Source organism: Apodemus sylvaticus, chromosome 15, assembly GCF_947179515.1.
Source record: "Apodemus sylvaticus chromosome 15, mApoSyl1.1, whole genome shotgun sequence".
Taxonomy (NCBI): Eukaryota; Metazoa; Chordata; class Mammalia; order Rodentia; family Muridae; genus Apodemus; species Apodemus sylvaticus.
In genome coordinates this window covers 87,289,776-87,306,709 of record NC_067486.1, presented here as the reverse complement: position 1 = coordinate 87,306,709, position 16,934 = coordinate 87,289,776, and the positions used below count along the sequence as shown (strand labels likewise).

The 16,934-nt window shown below is 40.6% G+C and overlaps 1 pseudogene; it reads right to left on the bottom strand.

Moving 5' to 3' along the window:
• Positions 1–752: 752 nt before the first annotated feature.
• LOC127665688 (secreted frizzled-related sequence protein 4-like) lies at positions 753–1,780 on the bottom strand (annotated as a pseudogene).
• Between the last annotated feature and the right edge of the window lie 15,154 nt (positions 1,781–16,934).

The window sequence follows — 16,934 nt, the reverse complement described above, 5'->3', positions numbered from 1 at the left end:
TATTGCTTTAGTCATAGAGGAAGAAAGAATACCGTTTGTGGGGCGGCCCCTGGGTAACTGGTGAGGAGCATCTCCTGGATGGTGTGGTAGCCAGATGACAAGAACATAGACCTTGACAGTCTGCCCCTCTTTACTTGTCATTTTTAGCTTTCTTTTCAAAGTTTCTAGGTAAAGACAGAATTGAAAGTCTGACAAACACACATCACCATTTCCCACATCCCATAGCTCTAAACTTTTCAAAGCCACACTCATCTGAAAAACCTTCCTACGGACCACACACATGAAGATCTTTTAAGTACCATTCCTCCTGCCTTTGTCAAAAACATGTTTTCAATAACATTTAATATATCACTAACTTCCTAACAGAAGTTAAAGGATATTCAATATTTTTGTCAAAAAAAGTTTTGTTTGACATAGCATGTGAACTTTACAATGTACATACATTATAGGTCAAATTCCCAAAACTGAAGGTCACACAGTATGCACACAGAGCACTGAATGCAGGCGCCCTTCCCCAACTTTCCCTCTTCTACTTTCCACACCAGGAAACCAACAAATAACAGGGCTCTGTGACTTAATGTGAAACACTGAAGCCATCACTAAGAGAAATGCTGCAAGATGTGTCTATAAAGAGAACCCCAGAGGGTCCTTAAGGCAAGTGGTGGGTGGCGTTCTGTAGGCTGTTCCAGGCAGCATCGCCTTCTCCTTCAAGGGTGGCTCCATCTTGGAAAGAAATTAGCTTGCACCTTTATTCAGGTTTGACTTTTGGGGTCACTTCTCACTTTGATGTTCTTAGGACTGGCAGGTTTGGGAGCAGGTGACCCTCCCTTTGGCTTTGGGGGGTTACTGTGACTGGGGAAGCTGGCTGTTTGCTGCTTGTCCTGAATTGTTCTCTGCTGTTCCCGAAGTCTCTCTTCCCACTGTATGGACCTTCTACTGAGTTGATCTCCCCATTTCTCAACTAAACAATTTTCAAGAAGCATCATTCTTGAATGCCACTCATAACACATCATTAGGACATCTTGATGGGGCAGGATGTGTGGACACTGGCAGGAGGAATTGGTGATGAGAGGGACTTGCATTCGAGGGATATAGGTGAGGAGGACTTGAAGATCTCTTTCACATCTACCACAGTTGTGACCCCATTGCAACCACTCCTCTGGACGGCTTTTATTTTGGCATGAATAACATAGCTGTACTTTTTGCTCAGGTTTGTTGCCAAGGTTGGCTTCACCTTCTTGCACTTGCACTGATCAGGGCTCAGACGTTTACAGTCTGCATCAAAGGACCTTTCTTTCACCACCATATCTTGTGTGATGTCTATCCACTTTACATCTTCCGGAAGGTCAGCGACTATTGCCTTGGGAGAGATGCACACTCCAGGGTCATAGGCCGGCAGCTCACCGCAGGCCAGGCTCTCTGGCCAGCTGTGGTTATACATCTTCATGAGGGGCTTGCAGTCGTCACATGCTCGCTGGCACACAGACTTGCAGGGCTCGGCAGGATCCTGCAGGATCTCCAGGGTACAGTTGGGTGTGTACATGGCACAAAGGAAGAAGTGCAGCACGGAGCTGCAGTTCAGGTCCACTAGCTCCTCATACTGCTAGAGAGCAAGGATGGCATTCTCCTGAGTGCTGTGGTACAGGTGGTTGGGCATCTGGGTGACCTTCCAGGGCTTGTGCCTACACATGGGGATGCACACAGCCTCGCATGGCTCTCCCTGCGCTCCCAGCGCCAGGCACAGCCACAGGCATGAAGCCACCATGGCGGAGAAGATCATGGCACTGTCCTCCTGGGCTGCAGTCCCTGGTGGGAGGACCTTTGTCTTCCAGCCCCGCTGCTCTCCTCATCTCTACCTAGGGCCAGTAGAGTGAGCTTTCCTGCTGGAGCTCCAGTCCGCACTGTTGGGGAGTTCTGGGGCTTTGGCTGTAGATGCCCCCTGGGCACACCAGCGCCAGCAGCGCCAGCACTCAGCACCGACCCGCATGGGAAGCTCCAGTCTTGGGCCCGGCAGCTCAGAGTGCTGTGGGCAATGGCCACTGTAGAACCCTATTTATCCAGACTCATCCCCTGACAGGAGCTCAGCAGCCTTGGCAGCAGCAAGAACAGAGCAGGCTCCCACTCCGCTGCCCCACCCCCAGCACTCCTGCAGAAGCGATGATGTCATCTCCGCCACTCCACAGCCAAGGGCTATAGTTTTGCATTTCCCCCAAAGTCTCTCCTTTTTTTTTTTTTTTTGTTTTTTAGTCTTCGAGTCTTTTTTCTTCAGATCAAGAAAAGCAGCATCTTGCTTTCAGTCATTTGGGACGCTGGATACAAACCTGTGCAAGGGGAGACTTTGCTAAGTCGGCCTTAAAGTTTCCCTAAGTACAGAGTTGGAGCAACGTGACCCTGTTGTCGCCCTTTAATATTGAAACATTTGTTGTTCCTTTCCGATAGGTGGCGAAAGAAGGGTCTCAGTCCTGAGGATGGTGTTGAACAGGGAAAGCCTAGCAAAGGAAAGCTAGGTGTTGGAGCTAGCACTGGCAGTTTACATAAGCCTCCCCCAGCCCGCTCTGAATCCTGTGGAGTATGTTATTGTTATTGATGTTGTTTTGTGGCCACTGGACTTAGTTCTGGCTCAAGTTTTTTTCATTTTTTTCATTAATTTATTTTTCACTTTACATCTTAATCGCAGCACCTCTCCCGGGCCCACTCTTACCAGCTCCCACCGCCACACCCCTCCCCTCTTCCACAGAGAAGGTGAAGCTCCCCTTGGGTAGCACCCTGCTCTGGGTTATCTCCCACTAAGGCCCAACCAAAGAGTCCAGCTGGGCTAAGGGGATGGAAGGCAGGCAGCAGAGTCTGAGATGTGGGATGGGATGAGGGGATCAAGTGGTTAAGGCAATGGGCCAGATTTGCATTTTTAAATTACGTCCTTTCGAGTCATAGAAAGTCTTGCAACCAAAAAAAGCACAGGACCAGATGGTTTCAGTGCAGAATTCTACCAGACCTTCAAAGAAGAGTTAACACCAATACTCTTCAAACTATTCCACAAAATAGAAACAGAAGGAACACTACCCAATTCCTTCTAGGAAGCCACAATTACGCTGATACCAAAGCCACACAAAGATCCAACAAAGAAAGAGAACTTCAGACCAATTTCCCTTATGAACATCGATGCAAAAATACTCAATAAAATTCTTGCCAACCGAATCCAAGAACACATCAAAACGATCATCCATCATGATCAAGTAGGCTTTATCCTGGGAATGCAGGGTTGGTTCAATATACGGAAATCCATCAATACAATCCACTACATAAACAAACTCAAAGAAAAAAAACACATGGTCATTTCATTGGATGCTGAAAAAGCATTTGACAAAATTCAGCATCCCTTCATGCTTAAAGTCTTGGAGAGAACAGGAATTCAAGGCCCATACCTAAACATAGTAAAAGCAATATACAGCAAACCGGTAGCCAGCATCAAACTAAATGGAGAGAAACTTGAAGCAATCCCACTGAAATCAGGGACGAGACAAGGCTGCCCCCTTTCTCCTTATCTTTTCAATATTGTACTTGAGGTACTAGGTCGGGCAATTCGACAACATAAGGAGGTCAAAGGGATACAAATTGGAAAGGAAGAAGTCAAACTATCATTATTTGCAGACGACATGATCGTCTACCTAAGTGACCCAAAAAACTCCACTAGAGAGCTCCTACAGCTGATAAACAACTTCAGCAAAGTGGCAGGTTATAAAATCAACTCAAGCAAATCAGTGGCCTTCCTATACTCAAAGGATAAGCAGGCTGAGAAAGAAATTAGGGAAATGACCCCCTTCACAATAGCCACAAACAGTATAAAGTATCTTGGGGTGACTCTTACCAAACATGTGAAAGATCTGTATGACAAGAACTTCAAGACTCTGAAGAAGGAAATGGAAGAAGACCTCAAAAAATGGGAAAACCTCCCATGCTCATGGATCGGTAGAATCAATATAGTTAAAATGGCCATTTTGCCAAAAGCACTATACAGATTCAATGCAATACCCATCAAAATCCCAACTCAATTCTTCACAGAGTTAGAAAGAGCAATTATCAAATTCATCTGGAACAACAAAAAACCCAGGATAGCTAAAACTATTCTCAGCAACAAAAGAAAATCTGGGGGAATCAGTATCCCTGACCTCAAGCAATACTACAGAGCAATAGTGTTAAAAACTGCATGGTATTGGTACAGTGACAGGCAGGAGGATCAATGGAACAGGATTGAAGATTCATAAATGACCCACACACCTATGGTCACTTGATCCTCGACAAAGAGACTGAAAACATCCAATGGAAAAAAGATAGCCTTTTCAACAAATGGTGCTGGTTCAACTGGAGGTCAGCATGTAGAAGAATGCGGATTGATTCATCCTTGTCTCCTTGTACTAAGCTCAAATCCAAATGGATCAAGGACCTCCACATAAAGCCAGACACTCTGAAGCTAATAGAAAAGAAACTGGGGAAGACCCTTGAGTACATCGGTACAGGGAGAAAGTTTCTGAACAGAACACCAATAGCGTATGCTCTAAGAGCAAGAATTGACAAATGGGACCTCATAAGGTTACAGAGTTTCTGTAAGGCAAAGGACACCATCAAGAGGACAGATCGGCAACCAACAAATTGGGAAAAGATCTTCACCAATCCTACATCAGAAAGAGGGCTAATATCCAATATATATAAAGAACTCAAGAAGTTAGACTCCAGAAAACCAAACAACCCTATTAAAAAATTGGGTACAGAGTTAAACAAAGAATTCTCACCTGAAGAACTTTGGATGGCGGAGAAGCATCTTAAAAAATGCTCAACTTCATTAGTCATTAGGGAAATGCAAATCAAAACAACCCTAAGATTTCATCGTACACCAGTCAGAATGGCTAAGATTAAAAATTCAGGAGACAGCAGGTGTTGGAGAGGGTGTGGAGAAACAGGAACACTCCTCCACTGCTGGTGGGGTTGCAAATTGGTACAACCACTCTGGAAATCAGTCTGGCGGTTCCTCCGAAAACTGGGCACCTCACTTCCAGAAGATCCTGCTATACCACTCCTGGGCATATACCCAGAGAATTCCCCACCATGTAATAAGGATACATGCTCTACTATGTTCATAGCAGCCCTATTTATAATTGCCAGATGCTGGAAAGAACCCAGGTATCCCTCAACAGAAGAGTGGATGCAAAAAATGTGGTATATCTACACAATGGAGTACTATTCAGCCATTAGAAACAATGAATTCATGAAATTCTTAGGCAAATGGATGGAGCTAGAGAACATCATACTAAGTGAGGTAACCCAGACTCAAAAAGTGAATCATGGTATGCACTCACTAATAAGTGGTTATTAACCTAGAAAACTGGAATACCCAAAACATAATCCACACATCAAATGAGATACAAGAAGAAAGGAGGAGTGGTCCCTGGTTCTGGAAAGACTCAGTGAAACAGTATTCGGCAAAACCAGAACGGGGAACTGGGAAGGGGTGGGAGGGAGGACAGGGGAAGAGAAGGGGGCTTATGGGACTTTTGGGGAGTGGGGGGGGCTAGAAAAGGGGAAATCATTTGAAATTAAATAAATTATATCGAATAAAAAAATTAAAAAAAAATTACGTCCTTTCAATCCATTTTACTTGTTTGTTTGCTTGTTTGTTACTGCATGAGTGTGTGTGTGTGTGTGTGTTGTACACGCCATTGTCCACACAGGAAAGTTGGGGGACAACTTTCAGGAGTTGGCTTTCTCCTGCTTCACTCTATGCTCTAGGGATTGAACTCAGATTGTCAGATTTCATGAAAATGTTTTTCCAGGCTCAGCCCTCTCAGGGACCTTGAAAATCATTTTTTAAAATTAAAACAAAGCAACATTCATTGAAGAAAGAAAGTTGTATGGTTATAAACATTTTGTTTGGCAACATAAATTTTGATAAAGATTTTCTCCCAAAACAAATTCTAGAAAGAAATTAAATTGTATTTTACTTTTCTAATAGTCAAGGGTAATAAAAATTATTGAAGGCTCAGAAATACTTTATGTTAATATTTCTAAATAATATATTAAAATTATTTTATTGCTATGGTTTTGTTTTTCAGGAATATGCAAGATTATATATAAAAAGGTGGACATCTATATCCACATACAAAAGTCTTTTTTACTAATTTTCATTTTAATAATGGGAAAAACAGGAGCTATAACCCCAACAAACCATGATATTCAAGGTAAGCTAACTCTGTATGTAATAGAAAAAGAGGCTATGCTTTTAAATATTAGCAAATTAAAAGCTAACTAAATGTGTGTAACATTTCTAAGATTTTATGTTTTTATCATGATAATTGCTTGGTTCCTACTGATTTTTGTCAGGCATTGACTGCTTAGAAAACCTTAATACCTTAATGATTGCTGACATAGGGAGAAGTAATCTTCCCCAGTGATGAGTCCCCTAATTGGTTATTCAGCACCAAGTAACCAACCCTAAAAACATGTACATATAAGCCACACTAAGTGGACTCTGCTGTAAGTTGAATAAAAGGTGTACCCTATCTTCCCCTTACAAAAGATAAATGTGAAGCTAGGTTGTAGATCAGAGATGATAAGCGACCCTAATATGAGAAGTCTATGACTTTAAACCAGAAAGAGAGTAGTGAGCATCTCTTAACATATTTTTTTATTGTCTGATCTTTGCTATTCTGGGGAAGGGAATGGCATAAAAATTATACATTAGGCCGTCTTTAATGACTCTGTGCCATCAACCCTTCCCATGAAGACATGTTTCTGTCTAAACTAGAATTATCTACGCTGTTCACATTTAGAGCCATCTAGTACTCTGACTGGTCAGTCAAAAAGTAGTTAATAGGTTCATTTTGGAGAGCTTCTTTAGAAGAGTGCCTGCAAAAAAGAAAAAAGAAAAGAAAAGAAAAAAAGAAAGAAAGAATGAAGGAAGGAAAGAAAGAAAGAGTAAAGAAATGCAAATTTTCTTTTATAGTGAAGCACTATGGAAACCTTGCTGAATACATGCATGTGTAGAAACTTTGCACAACACTTGTGCCAGGTGAATAGATGTTATTTCCAAACATGAGACAGGAGCTCTTACAGGACAGCCTTCTTCCACACGTCATTATCATCTCCAGTACAAGTAGCACACATGGTTATCAAAATGACCAATAATGACAAAGCAAATGTTCCTCTACTATAAAGACATGTGGCCATAAAAGTAAATACTTCTGGACTCAGAGAATAAACATGTGTACTGGCTGGTTAGTTTGTCAACTTGACACAAGCTGGAGTTATCAAGAGAAAGGAGCCTCCCTTGAGGACATGTCTCCAGGAGATCTAGCTGTAAGGCATTTTCTCAATTAGTGATCAAGGGGGAGGGCTCAGCTCATTGTGGGAACTAACATCCCTGGGCTGGTAGTCCTGAGTTCTATAAAAAAGCAAGCTGAGCAAGCCAGTAGAAGCAATCTAGTAAGCAGCACCCCCCCCCCCATGGCCCTCCTCCAAGTTCCTGACCTGTGTGAGTTTCTGTCTTGGCTTCTTTTGATGATGAACAGCTGTGTGGAAGTGTAAGCTGAATAAACCTTTTCCTCCCCAACATGCTTCTTGGTCATGGTGTTTTGTGCAGGAAGACAAACCCTGACTAAGACAATAAGAAATTCTACTTATAGAAAGTTGAAAACAGTGGCAAGGTAAGAAGTTGACTACTCATAAAAAGACTGCTTTGTTCAGAGTCAGCTTTACAATATGAAATCTGAGTTTTTCTTGGAGTTATTTTTTATATATATAATTAGCAACTATGCTGAATGTCTGCTTTGAAGTGTGAGGTGTTTTCTCCACAGAAAAAGATTTGATATCCCAAGAGTGTGTTCCTAGCTGGGTGGTTGGTCCCTGTCTGGAATCCCAGCAATGAAGAGTCTATGACTGGAAGATGATGCACTTTGAAATTAGCTTAGGATGCTCAATGAAAGAGACGGGGTTATGGGAGGGGAGAACATGTGCCAGAGAAGTGTATCTCAGACTACTTGAGTTAAAGCATTTCTGGTGGACTTTGTAACAGGACAGACCATTGTGAAAATAATGGTCTCAGGTTTGGGAATCAGAAAACTGTGTTTCAGTCTTTGCTGATGACCAGAAGTTAAAGCAACTCAGATAATTTCTGTCTCAAGAGGTCTTTATATTTTATATAAACAAGTTATTAAGTGAAAAGCAGAAAGGGCTGTAAATGATTTTCAAAATTTTGTCTATTTAGGTCAGATTCATACTCTTTTCTAGAATTTTCCAAAGCAATTCTTAGGCAGGCTCTGAGGAAGTGTCTACACAATAGCAAATTCAAATTTTATTCCCTTATTCAGAAATGAATGGAAAAATAACTCCTTTCCAAAGATTCTACTTTCTAGAATTTGTAAATGTCTTTCAAAAAGATGGCCTTTACACATGGGGTTAAACTGAGTCCCCTGAGATTAAAAACAAACAAACAAACAAACAAAAAACAAAAAAACAAATAACGAAGTCATTTTCACATTCTATTCAAGATTTCTTATGTCAGAATCGTACATGGCTCTTTTTGAAGTGTTTTCACATTCTACCTTCTCTGAGTATTTGAATAACCACCACCATGTGATTTATTGTTTTCTTATTACTTCCTGTGTCATTCAAAAAACAGTGGAGAGAATATACTCTATTAAAGAGATTTATCACATCAAGGGGAGGAAACTGGCTCTGAAATTGCTTAGCAGCATGAAGACAAAAATTCCTAGATGAATTTCCAGTAATGGCTCCCAAAGCAACAATGAGAACTATTCTGCAAAAGAAGTTGTTGCCCCTGAAAAGCTGGACAGCTGCAGATTCAGGAAGTTATTTGCTGAATTGCTGATGTGACTGTTGCCTTCCCAAACACACCCTTCCCTGGATCATAATACATAAAGGGAGAGAATGGATAGCTCATATCCTACCTTGCATCTTCATGTGTTCCAAACTCAAACTTAACTTGGGAATTGTGGATTAGCAGAACTTATGTCAACAAATAACCCTATCTTGTAGTATGACTTTTCTATCTCTCCTTAAGGAAAGGCAAACTGTTGTTCAATAAGGTTTTCGGTTTTGGTTTTCCTCAGGGGCCACCTCACTTTGTATGAAGATACACAAAATGTGTTTGGATAGCTAGCTTCCTTTTTAATCCCAACCAGGAGGGTGATGTACAAATAGTAAATACATTAGAGATTAAATTCTCATCATAGACATCATTTAGCATAAAGGACAATGGGTTTTAATCTAGATTGGCAAGTAACATGGGATAAAAGAGGAAAAGTGAGTCCTGAAACCACGAGAAGAGGAGCTAGGAGCTAGTCAGGCAGATAGGTACAGGACTTCAAAAATGAAGGACTTCTGAGTCCTGTCTATGGCCAGAACGGCAAGCAGTGTTCCAGGCAGAGATAATCATTCCCTTTCTGGTTTCAGTTTTACCCTGGATAGAGGCCGGACAGACATGCCATATATGTTCTTGCCAGAGGCAATGCTAGATGCCCAAACCCTAGTCCAACCACCAGGATAGAAAAACACACGCATAGGAGGATAAACTGGATAGAAAAGTTCATCCTTGATCTCAATCTATAGTCAGCCACAAGTTATCAAAAAAGTCCTTAGACTATCAGCTTTGTCTCTCCCAAGCTATGGGAACCTGCTTTCCAGTGGTTTTGCTTGCTTTATCTTAACCCCCCAATCACAAACCTATGGTAAACACTTCTAAAATCTCACACATGACAGACCGGGAATTAATTTTTCTCATTCCTGATACAAGAACCCAGGGCCACTGACTAGGTGGGAGTTCTGTGTAGCCACAGCTTTCTGGCAACCCAACCTCTGAGTTAGCTCACCTGAGGCTAGAAAGCCTCTGCCACACTCAAGGACCTTGCTCCCTCATCTCCTTTCACTGTAGTATGCAGCAGTTAGGGGTTAGGGATTAGGGTTAGGGTTAGGGTTAGGGTTAGGGTTAGGGTTAGGGTTAGGGTTAGGGTTAGGGCATGAATCATCTCATTTAATTCTTGCAACAAGCATGTGAAGTGGGTCTCACCATCCTCATGGGGTTTTGGAGTAAATGACCCTTAGAAAAATGTCATGTCCACAATTCAAAATGATGCTGAGTTTTTAAATTACTTATTCTTTTCCAGGAGAGTCCGACATCCTTTTCTCTGGGACTTTCTCTCACCTATGTTAGAGAATGTATAGAAACCCTGTAGGGATTTTTGGTGTTTTTGTTGTTGTTGTGTTATTTTTTATTTTTAATTAATTGTTGTTTTTTTGTTTTTTGTTGTTTTTTTTGTTTTGTTTTTTTTACTTATACACTTTACATCCCCTTCACTGCCCCCCTCCCGGCCACTCCCTCCAATCCTTCCAACCATACCCTGTCCCCTTCTCCTCTGAATGGGTGGGGGACACCCTCAATATCCTCCCACCCTGGCACATCAAGCATGCAAGGCTAGAAGAATCCTCTCCCACTGAGGCCAAACAAGGCAGCCCAGTTACTAGAACATATCCCACATACAGGCAACAGCTTTTGGGATAGCCCCTGTTCCAGTTGTTTAGGACCATAGGAAAGTAGAGCTGTACATCTGCTATATATGAACATGGAGACCTAGGTTCAGGCTGTGTATATCCTTTGGTTGGTAGTTCAGAATCTGAGATCCCCGAGGGTGCATGGTCAGTTGACTCTGTTGGTCTTCTTGTAGAGTTCCTATCCCTTTCAGGGTTTGCAATCCTTACTCCTAGTCTTCCATGAGTCACCAAGCTCCCTCCATTCACCGTTTGGCTGCGGGTGCCTGCATCTCTCTAAGTCAGCTGCTGGGTAGAGCCTCTCAGAAAACAGCCATGCTATGCTCCTGCAGACAGGCATAATAGAATATCATTAAAATTATCAGAGATTGGTGTTTGCCAATGTGATGTGTCTCAAGTTGAGCATGCTATGGTTTGGACAATCCCTCAGTCTCTACCCTCCTAACTCTCCCACCTTTCATCCATGAATTTCTTGTAGACAGGTTGCATTTTGGGTCAAAAGTTTTGTGGGTTGGTTTGTGTCTCTATTGCTCCACTGGGGTTTCTGCCTGTCTACAGTAGGTGGCCTCTTCAGGTTCCATATCCCCAGTGCTGTGAATTACAGCTAAGGTCTCTCTCCCTTTGATTCTTGAATACCTCCCTTATTCCAAGTCCCAGTCTTTTCCTGTAGATGCCCCCTCACTCCTAACTCATTGGTTTCAGATTTACATTCATTCACATGACCATCTGGCCATCTCTCCTGTCCCTCCCCACACCTGAACTTGAACGACTCCAGAACCCCTCTCCCACAAAGTTCCCACCCTCCATCTGCCTCTTATGACTTTTAGTCCCCCTTCTAAGTGAGATCCAAGTGTCCTCCCTTGGGCCTTCCTTTTTGTTTAGCTTCTTTGGGTCAGTGGAGTATAACATAGATATCCTGTACTTTATGACTAATATCCACTTATAAGTACAGTCCCATACATTTTTGGGACTGGGTTACTTCACTCAGGATGATATTCTCAAGTTCCATCTATTTGCAAAATTCATGGCACCTTTGTTTTTAATAGCTGAATAGTATTTCATTGTGTAGATGTACACAATGAAATATCCATTCTTCTTTATCCATTCATCAACTAGGCGATAGCTAAGTTATTTCTGGATTCTGACTATAAGGAATAAAGTTGCTATGAACATAGTTGGACAAGTGTCTTTGTGGATGGTAGAACACCTTTTGGGTATATGCTCAGGAGTAGTATAGCTACATTTTCAGGTAGAACTATTCCCAGTTTTCAGAGAAACCCTTAAACTGATTTCCAAAGTTGTATAAGCTTACACTCCTACCAGCAACGGAGGAGTGTTCCCCTTCCTGTTTGGGATTGGTTCTAATGCTTTGATTTAATTGGGAATCTGTGTGTCCAAACACTAAAGGTCCTTATTCCCAATTGGCTGTTGATCAACCAATAAAGAGCCAAAGGCAGTGGCTGGGCAAAGGGAGATGAAGCAGGACCTTTAGATTTGCTTCCCCTAGGACAGAGGGGAGGAGGAAGAGGAGGAAGAAGATTCCCATGATGCTGAAGGAGAGAGGAAGCCAACAAGCCATGTAAGAATTCAGGTAAGGGGCCACTGGATACTTCCCTGATTGGGGTTGGTATAGCAGGTGGAGGATTCAAACTGACCAGCCATTTTGCTAATCACAGCATTTCAAAAATAAGCTAATGAGAGTGCATGTCTTTCATTTTCAGATCCAAAGAGCACCTGGGCTAATGGCTGGAAGTGTGCAACCCACAAATCCAGTGCATAGCTAAATTCACTGATACACCTTTCTCCAAACCCTCACCAGGATGTGCTATCTCTTGAGATTTTTATCTTAGTCATGCTGACTGGTATGAGACCAAACCTCGGAGTTGTTTTGATTTGCATTTCCCTGATGACTAAGGACATTTCTTGAAGTGCTTCTAAGCCATTTGAGATTCTTTTGTTGAGAATTTTCTGTATAGCTCTGTACCCTATTTTTAATTGGGTTATTTGGATTGTTGGTGTCTAATTTCTTTATAATTTCTTGGATATTAGACTTCTGTCAGATGTAGGGTTGGTGAAGATCTCTTCCTAATCTGTAGGCTGCTATTTTATCCTATTAACAATGTCCATTGTTTATAAAAGTTTTGAGTTTCATGATGTCCCATTTATCAGTTGTTGATCTTACAGCCTGAGACATTAATTAGTGTTCTGTTCGATAAATTGTTTCCTGTACCAATGTGTTTAAAGCTACCTCCCACTTTCTCTTCTATGAGATTTAGTGTAGCTGGAAACCCTATCTTTGACTCTGGGACTTATTTTTGCTAGGTTTGATAGTTTTTTATCATGTGGTATAGATATTGTAAATATTGTGCTCCTTTGAAAAAATGACTAAACAAAATAAAGGAATATAGAAATGTACATGTACTTTCGAGCTCCCATAAGAATATTCAGAAAGGTAAATTCCCCATGAAATCATTTTCTTATTCCAGGAATATTAACAGTTGAAAAGCAACACTGCAACCAGAGGAGCTGAAGTGTCGCAGCTTGACAGCTCCTATAAGTAAAGGAGAGTTGCCCAAGGGACTCGGGAACTAGAAAGAATATCAAAGCCTAACATATAAAATGTGTCAGGAAATACCTATTACCCAAGCAACAGTCACACACATGTAGTTGATTTACAAGGTTGGTTAGACTATCCTAAGGTCTGCTCAGACAAGGCCACTTTAGGACCAAACATCATCAAGACAGAGAGGGTATTGCAGATGATGAAGAATGTTAATGTTTAAGGTTTAATACTATATCCTATCTCAATGAGTGCTGAAAGAAGACTCTGTGATAAAATTAGCTGAGGAAATACAACAACAATCCACCTTGTTTCTTAGAGAACTACCTGTTGTGTCTGGGTGGGACTTCATAAGTCCTTGAAAATGAAAATGTACGATGCAGGTCTGGGGAGTGGCTCAGTAGAAGAAAACTTGTCCTGTGTATTCCAGGTACCTGATTGTATCCCAGTTGTAAACTGAGTAATGTACCAACTAACTCACTAAGTAAGTAAATAAATAATAAATAAGAAATATAATAAAATGGAAATGCTCACATATATTTAACAAATTTTGTAGATGTACATAGATGTATATCTCATTTATCTAAATCTATACCTTAACTACATAATATTTTCTTACATTCTACAAGTATTGGGAAGAACCTTTGTATAAAAATGGCAATTTGTACTTCCAAATTCCACACCTGAATTAATAAAAGATTGCATGGTAGACAGAAGTGTCTTACAGGGAATGAACCATTTGGTGCCTTTGGAGGTAAACATCTCAGTACCAGAAAAAAATAGAAATCATGCACTGGGATATCTGACTGAAAAAATTGTGAGAGAGCCACACTATTTAGGTTATCTGCTTTATATTTGACACCCCATTTCAATTGCTTACACTCCAAACCAGTGACATTATAAAATGCATGTTATTAGTAGGTCAAAATTTTAGCTTCTTCATTTTTACTGTGATTGAGGAGTAAAGAGATAAAAAATTAATTTCAATTCTTAGGTAGTACAGTCTCTAAGACTTAGTGAATATACAAAATAGTATATTTTTCAGTTTATAAGACAGGTATGCTTTGGCTAGCTTTCATTAATTGTACTAAATATGCAAAGAAGTAATTTTCCCTGATATATGTGATCATAAAAATTATAACGAATTGAATTATAATATCCTCACTTCATCTCAAAATCACTATTTTTGTATCACAAAGCATTCAGCCTTTCAAAAACACTTTCAGTGGAAGAGTTTTCCCAAAGTTCATCATTTCATTTAAAGTTTAGGGAAGCTTTTTTTTCTTCTCTGTTTTAGCATACAGTTCCAACTTTCCTGTTTCCACATATCTCATTTGTATCTTTCTGTAATGGTTGTGGTTTGTGAATACTTTGTGTGTTCTTGGCCTTTCTTTCTTTTGCCCTCCTTTTGCACAAAGCAGCCAGACTAATCTCTCAGGCCTCAGTTCTCAGTTCATCTCAGTGTGTGGGAGATAAGATTAGAGGCCTTGATCCCACTGCTGTTAGAACAAGACCTCAATCTCTCAGTGTCTCTATTTAATCAGGTCCCTATTTTAGCTGCCACAAAGCTGTCAGCCAAAGAAAATATGCTATTCCCCCATCAAGGGGTTAAATTGGATTTCACAGTGTGCAAACTCTCTTCAGAGCAAAATTCCACCTGCACCCTCGGTCAGGCAAATTACTTCTGACTTTTAATTTATTTCTCCAGGAAATAGAAAAGTGTGGCATAACCAAAGTCAACAGAGAATCAAGTACACAATGCAATCAGGGACCCTCCAACCACTGCCTCCCTTCTCTGTCAGCTTTAATACGTTCTCAGAATACACAATTTATAGAATGCATGACATGTCCTCTCTGTTTGGAGTTTTATTTTGGACCTGTCTAGTTAATGGCCCCAACAAGTGACAACTGACATCTTGCTTGATGTGGTGCCACCTCGAGATGTGTTCTTCATACCCTGAAGTTCAGGATGAGAGTTTGCAAAACAAGGATAGTAACTGAACTGGACTCTTCAATTCCTAATGTATAATAGCTGAACCAGAGCACAGGGGTAAGTAGTGAATCAAGCAATGGCGATATTCATTTGTCATTGTGAGTGTCAAATAGGGAGGTGCAGGTTGAAAGCCAGGAAATATATTTTTAGATGAGGTTACTATTTTGTGACTAAATCCATTTAGCAGTATGTTATGAAATAATTCAAATAATTCCATTTAATACACTCCCTCTTCTAAATTCAACTGAATATGAAGGTGTTTCTATGCTTTAATTTCACAAACCAATTTCAAGAGAGGGAAATTTATGTGAATTAATAAAATTCACATTGCTTTGGAGAAAATGGCAAGCATTTATGTCTAAGAGACTAAAAGTCAAAAATTGTTTTTTTTTTAAGGTGCAAATTTAATAAGTGTTTAGGGAATACATCTTCAATTAAGGAAATGTGGGATAATGATGGAAATTTGCATCTGCTCTATAAATTGAGTCAGCAATTTGCTGACAGCTTTTCTTCTTTTCTAATATCTTTGAACACTAAATTCAAACTAACTTTGAAACCAATTTTATATGCCTGCAAAGAGAAAGAAGATTGTAGATGAAATCCATGTAGCCAGTAAGTGAAACTTGATTGTTAAGCTGGAAGATGTTCATTAGGTAGAGAGTTACAAGAAGGTTATTTGATAATAATGCTTCTTCTAGAATTACATAAATAAAATATGTTGGCTTAACTTAGAATTGACTTGGAAACCATTGGTTGGGAATGACAGTGTAGAGTAGAGCTAGAGAATCAATATTGGTTTTCATAGACTAGCATCATTACAATTTCAATCTCCAGAGCAAGCCATTACTTTAAATGCCCATACTAAATGTACTGGGGCTCCTAACAATAGAAGTCTGTGCTCTTCATGACATGCAATTCTAGGGTGGGTCCAGGAATAACTTTAAAAGGAAACAACTGCACAGGTCCCTTAGGCCATTGGTTCCCCTGGAACAAAAGGAATAAAATCAAGGTACATCATACAAAATAACAGTCATTATAGAATGTGTACATGTAAGCAGGAAACTTGTGAACTCCGAGGCCTCCTAATAAAATTTAAATCTATCCTCAATTGGTATTACAAGTCTGTCTAGAAAAGTTAATAGAAAAGAAAGCTAATAGAAAAGAAACTGGGGAAGACCCTTGAGGACATCGGTACAGGGAGAAAGTTTCTGAACAGAACACCAATAGCGTATGCTCTAAGAGCAAGAATTGACAAATGGGACCTCATAAAATTACAAAGTTTCTGTAAGGCAAAGGACACCATCAAGAGGACAAATCGGCAACCAACAAATTGGGAAAAGATCTTCACCAATCCTACATCAGATAGAGGGCTAATATCCAATATATATAAAGAACTCAAGAAGTTAGACTCCAGAAAACCAAACAACCCTATTAAAAAATGGGGTACAGAGTTAAACAAAGAATTCTCACCTGAAGAACTTCGGATGGCGGAGAAGCATCTTAAAAAATGCTCAACTTCATTAGTCATTAGGGAAATGCAAATCAAAACAACCCTAAGATTTCATCTTACACCAGTCAGAATGGCTAAGATTAAAAATTCAGGAGACAGCAGGTGTTGGAGAGGGTGCGGAGAAAGAGGAACACTCCTCCACTGCTGGTGGGGTTGCAAATTGGTACAACCACTCTGGAAAGCAGTCTGGCGGTTCCTCCGAAAACTGGGCACCTCACTTCCAGAAGATCCTGCTATACCACTCCTGGGCGTATACCCAGAAGACTCCCCACCATGTAATAAGGATACATGTTCAACTATGTTCATAGCAGCCCTAT